At 37.5% G+C, this 11,301-nt stretch overlaps 1 non-coding gene across 1 annotated transcript; it reads right to left on the bottom strand.

Annotated features, from left to right (window-relative positions):
* Positions 1-5,457: 5,457 nt before the first annotated feature.
* LOC123588664 lies at positions 5,458-5,564 on the bottom strand. The gene has a single exon (XR_006707967.1). It is a non-coding gene; the product is annotated as a U6 spliceosomal RNA (small nuclear RNA).
* Between the last annotated feature and the right edge of the window lie 5,737 nt (positions 5,565-11,301).

The raw sequence follows: 11,301 nt of genomic DNA, 5'->3' as shown, positions 1-11,301 counted from the left end.
CTTGAATGGATGCCACAGCAGCAAGGATGGATGAGGCAGAACATAGAATCAGCAATATAGAGGACAAACGTATAGAGAATAATGAACAGAAAAAAAGAGGGAGATTAAGGCAAAAGAGCACGATGTAAGAATTAGGGAAATCAGTGACTCGTTAAAAGGAACAAAATCAGACTCATAGGGGTCCCAGAAGAGGAAAAGAGAGAAATTGGGGTAGAAGGGTTATGTGAGCAAATCATAGCAGAAAACTTTCCTAACCTGGGTAAAGACACAGACATCAAAATCCAGGAAGAACAGAGGACTCTCTTTAGATTTAACAAAACCCGATCATCAACAAGGTATATCATAGTCAAATTCACAAAATATTCAGGCAAGAAGAGAATCATGAAAGCAGCAAGGGAAAAAAAACTCCTTAACCTACAAGGGAAGATAGATGAGGTTTGCAGCAGACCTATCCACAGAAACTTGGCAGGCCAGAAAGAAGTGGAAGGATATATGCAATGTGCTGAATCAGAAAAATATGCAACCAAGAATTCTTTATCCAGCAAGGCTGTAATTCAAAATAGAAGGAACAATCAAAAGTTCCCCAGACTAACAAAATTTAAAGAAGTTTGTGATCACTAAACCAGCACTGCAAGAAATATTAAGGGGGACTCTCTGAGGGGAGAAAAGATGAAAAAACAAACAAAGAAACAAACACCAAAAGCAAAAAAGATTAGGAAGGACCAGAGAACACCACCAGAAACTACAACTCTACAAGCAATGTAATGGCAATAAATTCATCTCTCTCAGTATTTACTCTAAATGTCAATGGACTCAGTGCTCCAATCCAAAGACATAGGGCAACAGAATGGATAAGAAAACAAGATCCATCTATATGCTGTTTATGAGAGACCCACTTTAGACCTAAAAACACCTTCAGATTCAAAGTAAGGAGATGGAGAACCAACTATCATACTAATGGTCAACAAAAGAAAGCCAGAGTAGCCATACTTATATCAGACAATCTACACTTTAAAATAAAGACTGTATCAAGAGATGAAGAAGGGCATTATATCATAATTAAAGGGTCTAACCACCAAGAAGACCTAACAATTGTAAACATTTATGTGCCAAATGTGGCTGCACCCAAATATATAAATTAATCACAAACATAAAGAAACTCATTGATAGTAATATCATAATGGTAGGAGACTTCAACACCCCACTCACAGCAATGGACATATCACCTAATCAAAAAATCAACAAGGAAATAATAGCTTTGAATGACACACTGGACCAGATGGACTTAACAGATATATTCAGAACATTTCATCCTAAAGCAGGGGAATATAAATTATTCTCCAGTGCACATGGAACATTCTCCAGAATAGACCACATACTGGGACACAAATCAGCCCTCAGCAAGTATTAAAAGATCGAAATCATACTGTGCATATTTTCAGACCACAATGCTATGAAACTCGAAATCAACCACAAGAAAAAAATTGGAAAGATAACAAATACTTGGAGACTAAAGAACATCCTATTAAAGAATGAATGGGCCAACCAAGAAGTGTAAAAGGAAATTAAAAAGTATATGGAAGCCAATGAAAATGATAACACCACAACCCAAAACCTCTGGGATGCAGCAAAGGAGATCATAAGAGGAAAGTATATAGCAATCCAGGCCTTCAAAGAAGGAAGAAAGATCTCAGATACACAACCTGACCTTAAACCATAAAAATATGGAAAAACAACAGCAAGTAAAACCCAAAACCAGCAGAATACAGGAAATAATAAAGATTAGAGCAGAAATTAATGCTATTGAAACCAAAAAAACAGTAGAACAGATAAATGAAAACAGAAGCTGGTTCTTTGGAAGAATTAACAAAATTGATAAACCACTAGCCAGTTAGATCAAAAACAAAAAGGAAAGCACCCAAATAAATAAAATCAAGAATGAAAGAGGAGACATCACAACCAACATGGCAGAAATAAAAATAATAATAAGAGAATATTATGAGCAATTACATGCCAATAAAATAGGCAATCTGGAAGAAATGGGCAAATTCCTAGAAACATATACATTACCAAAACTGAAACAGGAAGAAATAGAAAATTTGAACAGACCCATAACCAGTATAGAAATTGAATTAGTAATCAAAAATCTGCCAAAAAACAAGAATCCAGGGCCAGATGGCTTTCCAGGGACATTCTACCAAACATTTAAGGAAGAGTTAATTCTCTTGAAGCTGTTCCAAAAAATAGAAATGGAAGGAAAACTTCCAAACTCTTTCTATGAGGCCAGCTTTACCTTGATTCCAAAACCAGACAGAGACCCCACTAAAAAGGAGAACTATAAACCAATTTCCCTGATGAACATAGATCAAAAATCCTCAACAAGATATTAGCCAACTGACTCCAACAATACATTAAAAAAATTATTCACCATGGCCAAGTGAGAATTATACCTGGGATGCAAGGCTGGTTCAATATCTGCAAAACAATTAATGTGATTCATCACATCAATAAAAGAAAGGACGAGAACCATATGAACGTCTCAATAGATGCAGAGAAAGCATGACAAAATACTTTCTTGATAAAAGTATCAAGCATCCTTTCTTGATAAAAACCCTCAAGAAAGTAGGAATAGAAGGATCATACCTCAAGATCATAAAAGTCATATATAAATGACCCAACGCTAATATCATCTTCAATGGGGAAAAACTGAGAGCTTTCCTCCTAAGGTCAGGAACAAGACAGAGATGTCCACTCTCACCACTGTTATCCAACATAGTATTGGAAGTCTTAGCCTCTGCAAATCAGAAAACACAAAGAAATAAAAGGCATCCACATCGGCCAGGAAGAGGTAAAACTTTCACTCTTCGCAGATGACATGATACTCTATATGGAAAACCCAAAAGATTCCACCAAAAAAATGCTAGAACTGATTCATAAATTCAGCAAAATGACAAGATATAAAATCAATGTACAGAAATCGGTTGCAATCCTATTCACTGACAATGAAGCAACAGTAGAGAAATCAAGGAATTGATCCCATTTACAGCTGCACCAAAACCCATAAAATACCTAGGAATAAATCTAACCAAAGAGGTAAGAAATATATACACTGAAAACGATAGTAAGCTTATGAAAGAAATTGAAGAAGACACAAAAAAAATGGAAAAAGATTCCATGCTCCTGGATAAGAAGAACAAATATTGTTAAAATGCCAATACTACCCAAAGCAATCTATTCAATGCAATCCCTATCAAACTAACACCATCATTCTTCACAGAGCTAGAACAAATAATTCTAAAATTTGTATGGAACCAGAAAAGACCCTGAATAGTCAAAGCAATCTTGAAAAAGAAAACCAAAGCAGGAAGCATTACAATCCCGGACTTCAACCTATACCAAAAAGCTTGTAATCATCAAAACAGTACAGTACTGGCACAAGAACAGACACTCAGATCAATGGAACAGAATAGAGAACCCAGAAATGGACCCACAAACACATGGCCAACTAATCTTTGACAAAGCAGGAAAGAATATCCAATGGAATAAAGACTTTCTCTTCAGCAAGTGGTGCTGGAAACACTGGACAGCAACATGCAGAAAAATGAACCTGGACCACTTTCTTACACCATACACAAAAATAAACTCAAAACGGATGAAAGACCTCAATGTAAGACAGGAAGCCATCAAAATCCTCAAGGAGAAAGCAGGCAAAAACCTCTTTGATCTTGGCTGTAGCAACATCTTACTCAACACGCCTCCGGAGACAAGGGAAACAGAAGCAAAAATGAACTACTGGGACCTCATCAAAATCAAAACCTTCTGCACAGTGAAGGAAACAATCAGAAACCTAAAAGACAATCGACAGAATGGGAGAAGATATTTGCAAATGCCATATCAGATGAATGGTTGGTATCCAAAATCTATAAAGAACTTATCAAACTCAACACCCAAAAAACAAATAATCCAGTGAAGAAATGGGCAAAAGACATGAACAGACACTTCTCCAAAGAAGACATCCAGATGGCCAACTGACACATGAAAAAATGCTCAACATCACTCATCATCAGGGAAATACAAATCAAAACCACAATGAGATACCACCTTACACCAGTCAGAATGGCTAACATTAACAGCTCAGGCAATAATAGATGTTGGCAAGGATGCTGAGAAAGAGGATCTCTTTTGCATTGTTAGTGGGAATGCAAGCTGGTACAGCCACTCTGGGAAACAGTATGGATGTTCCTCAAAAAATTAAAAATAGAACTCCCCTACAACCCAGCAATTGCACTACTAAGTATTTATCCAAGGGATACAGGTGTACTGTTTCAAAGGGACATGTACCCCAATGTTTATAGCAGCACTATCAACAATAGCCAAAGTATGGGAAGAGCCCAAATGTCCATTGATACATGAATGGATAAAGAAGAGGTGGTATATATATGTGTACACACACACACACACACAATGGAGTATCACTTGGCAATCAAAAACAATGAAATCTTGTCATTTGCAACTACTTGGATGGAACTGGAGGGTATTATGCTAAGCAAAATGAGCCAGAGACAGGCAAATATCATATGACTTCACTCATATGATGACTTTAAGAGACAAAACACATGAACATAAGGGAAGGGGAATAAAAATAATATACAAACAGGGAGGGGGACAAAACATAAGATATTCTTACATATGGAGAACAAACAGAGGGTCACTGGAGAGGTTGTGGGAGGGGGGATGGGCTAAATGGGTAAGGGGCATTAAGGAATCTACTCCTGAAATCATTGTTGCACTATATGCTAATTTGGATGTAAATTTTTTAAAAAGTACAATTAAAAAAAAAACTTAGGTAAGTAAAACAACTTTTTAAAACTGTCATGGATATTGACCGTTATTGTCAGAAACCAGGTTTCATGATTCTCTAGTCCAGGGCTAGTGTTTGTTTTTGTTTTGATATCGAATGCACATTCCTTTATTTTATACTTAGGAAAGAAATCACCCACTCTTCTTCTTTATTCCCTCCCCAGTCTTCTTCGGCAAATATTAAAAATTAAAACCAAATGAAGTTAATTGTTATTATTTTTCAACATGGTTTTCATAATTGTTAGGGTTTAAATTTTTACAAGTGGCCAATGTCCAAGCGACTTATAGAGTAATACTGATAAAAGGAAAATTCCATATTGCAAGTTAGCAAATTCTAGTACAAAAATAGTTTGTGTTAGAATACCCTTATCTTTTTAGAAAAAAAAATTAAAGTGTATTTTTTTATTTTTGAGAGAGCGAGAGCATGCACAAGTGGGGAAGGGGCAGAGGGAGAGAATCTCAAACAGTTTCCACACCACCATCATAGAGACTGATGCGGGGCTGGAACTCACAAACCGTGGCGAGATCACAACCTGAGCCAAAGTTGCGCACTCAACTGGCTGAACTACCCCGGCGCCCCATAATAGCCTTTCCTTTTAAAACTGTGGAATCTTCACAAATTCGCATGTCATCCTGGCTCAGGGGCCATGCTAATCTTCTTTGTATTATTCCAATTTTAGTATATGGGTTGCCAAAGCAAATACCAGTACTGTTTCTTATGCTTTAATGCCTGGTTTAGATAAGAAAATGCTTCAACAGTATCAAGAGCTACATAGTCATCAAGGGTTAAGTTTAGTTGACCAGCTGAATAGAAGATTCAGATTTTATGTACTTATCATAAATTACTTTACTGCTAACCAGAGTTTCTGAATAGCAGTGAGAACACAGATAATAGCATTACTTATGCCCTGAATTGGTATCAAGCCAGTCAAAAGCAAATAAAGTTGATCCTTACATCAACCTGTAAATGTATGATTTCCAGCAACTTTTATGAAATACTGAAAATGATTTTCAACCTACATTCTACTTTTATAGACTGGTGATCCTCTGTGGACTCAGGAACTAGATGGGAACCCATGAACCCATGATTTTTCACATCTCTTTTAACAAGGACATTCGTTGTCTCTAATATCCTATAGCAAACCATCATCTTACGTAACAGGAGCCCAAGAACACCTACTTCATAATAAATATAAGGACTATATGAATTTGGATTTTGATGTATTCATTGAGAACTTTTTTTCGTCATGCAAAAAATGAATTTTTATGGTAAATACTGGTCAAGGTGGACTTTCCAGTCTCAAATACTCAAGGCTTTTTTTAAATATAACCTTCAGATCTAGGATAAAATAAACAGACTGGTTTTGTTGTAGACACATATTTGTCACCAGCATCACCTATGGGTATTTCATAGGTAGGTGCACACAGCTCTCTGAGAAGGGAAGAAGGTAAGACCCTATCTTTAAAATATGCTTTTTATATAAGTGACATTTTTTCATGTTGTCAGCCTTCAATTTTCCACCAATGCACTTACAAGTTTTCACCAACACCTGAATGCAAATGTGACACCAACCCTGAATGAAGCATGGCTTTCCTTGCAGAGCCTTTGGTGCTGAAACAATGGGAAGTAATAAACACTCACCACTGGCCCTTTTCCACAGTGAAGTTACTCATTGCAAACTCACCAACAACTTTTGACCTCTAGACCCAAAGACTATCAATTACCCAGCTTATAGAGGTGGAATATAGTGAACCAGCAGCATCATTTGGCTGTCACCCAGTTAACATTCTATCATAGGTTGAAAAGCAATTTGTCCAATATTTCAACTGCCAGGGAGAATTCTTTATTAGCTTTTGGATAGGTTTGCCTTTCAATCGGATGATTTGAATAGCTTCTGTGGTAGGAGAGATGCTGCCCTCAGATAATGATTTTGCATTTCACCTCATCATTAATGCTTTGGACCTCAAGGGAAGTCACTGTGCCTTTTATGAAGGTCGAAGCATTTTATAACCTTAATAAAGACTCATAGCCTCAGGAATAGCAAGTGTGAGCAAGTGTGGGGGATTGACTGAATAAAAATATAACTAAATTGGCACTTTAGACTACAATCTTTGGAGGATTTCAAATGCAAATCAACAGTTAAAGAGTACAATGGCACCCCAAACTTCAGTGCTATTCAAAAACACACACACACACACACACACACACACACAGAAAGTGGCATCATTCAAAGAAAAACAAGAGAAATTATCTTTTTCTTTTTTTCCAGAAAAGCTTTTGTCTGTAGTGTTATGTTTAATTGCTAAATATTTTACATTGGGTGCTATAGCAGTTTGATTGATTTGAATTAAAAACAATAATCATGGTGATTCTTAGTTATTGTAAATTTATTTGTATATATCATGTAGGTCACTGAATCTTGAAGTGTGAAATGAATACAATAACCAAGGGTGATTATGAAAACTACTCCACCATCTACATTTCCCAAGGTTACTCTGTCCCAAATATTACTAACAAATTACTGCTTTCAATAACTTACCTAAGGATACTCTCCAGAGGAATCGTTTCAATTTAAAAATTCAATGGACTCTTTCAGTTTCCTAGGCTTCTACTTCTTTCCTTCAGGCATAGTTTACTGGCTATACTTCTGTTCACAGGAACTGAGTAACAAAAAACAGAAGCCCCAATGACAGGCATTGTGATAAATTATATCTCATCTTCTTTGACTGTTGTAGAAGCTTTTAGAAAAAGGCGTATTATTCCTATTTACAGACTGGGGATTGGAGAGATGAAATAATTTTGCAAGGTCATGTTCCTGAGGAGTATCAGGGCTAAATTCTGCTGAAATCATCCAGTTTTTCAAGTGTAGAAAACCATACTATCTACTGCAGCAATAGAGAGCACAAACCAGGAGGGCAGGGGAATGATCTAGAATAGGACAGTGCTTGGAATACCCAAAAGGATCCTACAAATGATAAGACACCTGACTAAAAGGCTGGTTCTCAGGGTTAACCCTGGGGAGTCTGACTGTGACAGGCCAAGCCTAAGGCAAGAAAGGGTCTGATTTAAGTTATCAGCCTGAAGGTGAAACTCAATAGTCAGCTTTGTCCACTGGCAACTGCCTAGAAGGCTACTGAGTTTTCTAAGCAATTATCCCATAAACTACAGGAAAGTTACAAATTTTCAACTTCATTTATGCATTACTCTATGAATTTGAGCTATGTGAGGGCAGGGTATGGATCTTTCACTTTATCTCAAATATCTAGAAAATGCTTGCTAAAAGGTTAAGTTCTCAATAAATTAGTAATAAATGAAGGTGATCAAAATTCAAGCTAGGCAGAGGAAAAAAGTCAGGGTTAGGGTTCAGATAGCCATCCTAAACCCAAGGCCACGGTTTCTGGGGATAGGTAGCACTCAGCAACTGAAACATGTTAGTGTGCCCAAGAAAGAATTCCAAAATGGGAGCAATACTTATTAACTAACTCCTTCATTAAGATCTGCCACGTCAATATATTGACTTTTAAAATCAGAGCTTCCTTTGAACTGGCTAGACTTGCATTACAGAGCAGAAAGCCTTTCAATTATTTGAGGTTTATTCAATATATTTCTACTTTTTTGAAATGTGTCGATATACCCACGATTAACCTAAACCTGGAACTGACCTATCCTGGGTCATTCACTCCAGTTTCATTAAGCACCTTGTCTCAGCACAGGCCCTAAAATGTCTTGATGCTCCTAATTTAACCTTTGTTCATTCACTCAGTAACTCCTTTGTTCCCAAATATTAAAACCAAACTATTTTTGGTTTGGTTTTTGTTTTTCTCAAATATTAAAACCAAACTAGGCTGGGGCGCCTGGGTGGCTCAGTCGGTTAAATGGCTGACTTCGGCTCAGGTCATGATCTCGTGGTTCGTGAGTTCGAGTCCCACATCAGGCTTTGTGCTGACAGCTCAGATCCTGGAGCCTGCTTCAGATTCTGTGTCTCCGTCTCTCTCTCTCTGCCCCTCCCCCGCTCACATTCTGTGTCTCTCTCTCAAAAATAAATAAACTTTAAAAAAATAAAAAATAAATAAATAAATAAAACCAAACTAGGCAATGGGGAAAACATAGCTAGCTTAGTCGGCCATCCTGGAGCACACCGCTTGTCGGGGAAAACAGGAAACAATGCAAGAATTTACAATGTAAAAGGCTTTCATAAGGACAAGTACAGAATGCTAGCAAATTACATGCCTGGTATTGTTTTGTCTTCACAGACACTGCAAATCTTGAGCTGATCTATATTCCTTCTTTGCTTTTAAACTGGGACAGTTCAAGCTGGATGTGCAGTATGTGCCTGCAGTGATAGGCACTAACTTCATCCTTTCCTGATCTTGGTTTCCAATTGTCTCATTTCCTTCACTACTAACTTCATTAACATCCTTTCCAAGTTGCTCAATGAGCAGGATGAGATGGGGTATGATAAATATATACACCATCCCAGAAATACTCCTCTTATCTATTAGGTGTATGGTGACTTTGTACATAGCAAATTGTTCCGTGTATTTATTTTTCTTCCTGGAAAACTACACTGAGAGTAAGATAGAAATTTCCCTAATATTTAAATGTTTGAGGGGCCTGAGGTATTACTTCCAATACAATGAAGTAAGACAGGGGTATAAACACTGTACATTCATTTATTCATTCATACCTTCCTTCATTCACCACTTAGTTATTACAGAACCATTTTGCACTAGGGACTTTTTTAAGCACTGGGAGATTAAGTAGTACAAATTTTAAAAAGGTCAAAGTCTTTGCCCTCATGGAGACTGCATTCTACGAGAAGAGATAAACAACAAAATATGCTGTGTTCAAAGATGAGACATATTATGATAAAAGATGAGCAAGGAAGGGGAATACGGACAGGTTATCGTTTCATACAAGAAGGAGAGAGATGGAATCCCTGTTAGTATGTCTAAGGAATATGTAAAAATGGTCATGAGGTTTGTCTGAGCCATGAAGTTACCCCTGGTCAGAAGGATTTCTAGGGAAAACCTTATAGGCAGGGAAAACATAGGGAAAACCTTACAGGCAGAGAAAACAAAGACTGCAAAGACCCAAATACAGGAGTTTGTTGGCAAGTTTGAGGAATACTGAGGAGGCCACTGTGACTGGACAGAATGATGCAGGTGAGAGGCAGTGAGGTTGGAAAGGTAGGGCTCTTTCAGACTGTCACAAGAGCAGGGAGGAAACAGTGGCCGTTTCAGAGATTCTGAAACAAACCAGGAGAGCAAAAACCATGGCTTAGATGAGAGTGGTGTTTGTAGAGATGTTGTGAAATAATCAGACTCCAGAGACATTCCGAGGGGAAAGCTGAGAAGTTTGGCCAAAAAAATGTGAGGCTGGACGTGATCAGCCAGATTTCCAGGAATAAGAAATAGGCAGAGCACTGGTCAAGTTGAGAAGATTGAGCAAAATTCAGGTGGGCACATACACTCAAGCAAGGGGGACCCTGAGCACAGAAATGAGGATTTGGGTAAAAGCCAGAAATGAAAAAGGGGCAACAAAGAATGGAGTAGTAGCAAAGAGATGGAGAAAAGCAATCTCAGGACCGAGAGCAGCCTCATTTTAAGCTCAGGGAAACTCAAAAGCTGTGCTGATTGCCAATAACCAGGAACCACTGACAGCAACCACAGGGCCAGCTCTCCTACTGCCTTCCATCAGTTGCAGGCACCTCATCAAGTCTGCCCACAGAATTCTGGCCTTGGACCTGTCTTATGGAGAAAAGTGACTTACAAGGAGTTACTTGAGTAACTATCACTAATACATTCTTTACGTGAATTTCTGCATTAATCCACCTGTAGGTGAGTTCTCCTTGAGAACAAATTGGTCATGAAATCATGTGCCTTTTCTTTTCATGTGTACTTAAGTGTTTCTTCATGAATATGATTACATTTTCATCTGTGTGTTTGCTCTGACATTCCCGATGACAGGAGACAGTTTTAAGAGGTGATAAGTGTGGGACTCTTTCTATTCATACCTCCCAAACTATCACTCCCTCCATACTGGCCAAAACCAAGGCTGATTTGTGCTACCCCAAGACAGAGGGAGCCCCTTAGATTTGTATACCAACCAGTCTTGCTCCCCAGGGCCAGAGCCTTTATTTCACTGACAACTGATAACATTTTTAACTCTTACAATGAGATATTTAGATTACAACAATGCTATTAGGTTGTATCCATCGGGGATTGTATTCATGAGGCTAAGCATAAGCTCTTTTAATGTTAAAACAATATACATATTAAATATATTGATAAAATATATCCTAAATGTAACATTTTATGTATTTATATATATATTATATATTATTTATTTTATATATGTACTTTTGCTGCATTATAATGAATGATTCAGCTCGCTCTAGGATAAGATTCCTATTTCCCAACTCTACAAATTAGGTGTTA

Source organism: Leopardus geoffroyi, chromosome D3 (assembly GCF_018350155.1).
Source record: "Leopardus geoffroyi isolate Oge1 chromosome D3, O.geoffroyi_Oge1_pat1.0, whole genome shotgun sequence".
NCBI lineage: Eukaryota > Metazoa > Chordata > Mammalia > Carnivora > Felidae > Leopardus > Leopardus geoffroyi.
The sequence above is the reverse complement of the archived record's forward strand: the minus strand, read 5'-3'. Positions and strand labels throughout refer to the sequence as shown.